The following is a 720-nucleotide window of genomic DNA, read 5'->3' as shown; positions in this document are numbered from 1 at the left end:
TTCCAATTCCAAGAGACCAAACATGGCATTGGTATAAATCCTCCCCATCATTTAGACCATTAACCCTTCCACTGTCACATATTCCAGACTGACAATCAACGCCCCCTCAGCTTGTCCGAAAATTAAACTCGAAAAAGAACTAAGCCCCTTAGCCGTCACTTCCATGAGACTACACATATCTCCCGACCAATCATAACCTTCACCCCTCAGCTGTCAAAAAAATTATAAAAAAAGTAGCCCAGAGCTCCCTGAAAAAAAAGGACACTCGAGCTGATTAACCCCGTAGCTGCCAAAAAGCAAGATGAATGACCACTTGACTGCCCAAAACAAGGGGGATAAAACACTGACACTGTTAACACCTTAGCTGCCAAAAACAAGGGAAAAGTTATATGGTTAACCCCTTAGCCACTCAAAATAAGGACAAAGTGGAATGACAGACAGCCTTGCTGGCACACAGAAAGGGAGACGAACTTGAGACGATTAACCCATTAGCTGACCCCCCCACCACAAAACTACTTCCAAATATTTACGCCAACTTACACGTCTATAACCCCCTCGGCTGCCAGAAACAAAACTTCCCCTCGATTAACCCCTTTGCTGCCATACCAAAAAAACCTACTAATGATTTAACCCCTCAGCTGCCAAAAGCAAAACTTTCAAGATTAACCTCTTAACTGCCACACACAGAAAAACTACTTCTAATGGTTAACCCCTCAGCTG

At 43.6% G+C, this 720-nt stretch overlaps 1 protein-coding gene across 1 annotated transcript in view; it reads right to left on the bottom strand.

The window, feature by feature from the left end:
* The window catches only part of SKI (SKI proto-oncogene), a 94,104-nt gene that overhangs the window by 92,262 nt on the left and 1,122 nt on the right, over positions 1–720 (bottom strand). The window lies entirely within an intron of this gene.

Source organism: Nanorana parkeri, unplaced genomic scaffold (assembly GCF_000935625.1).
Source record: "Nanorana parkeri isolate BGI_ZX_2015 unplaced genomic scaffold, ASM93562v1 scaffold109, whole genome shotgun sequence".
Lineage (NCBI taxonomy): Eukaryota > Metazoa > Chordata > Amphibia > Anura > Dicroglossidae > Nanorana > Nanorana parkeri.
The sequence above is the reverse complement of the archived record's forward strand: the minus strand, read 5'-3'. Positions and strand labels throughout refer to the sequence as shown.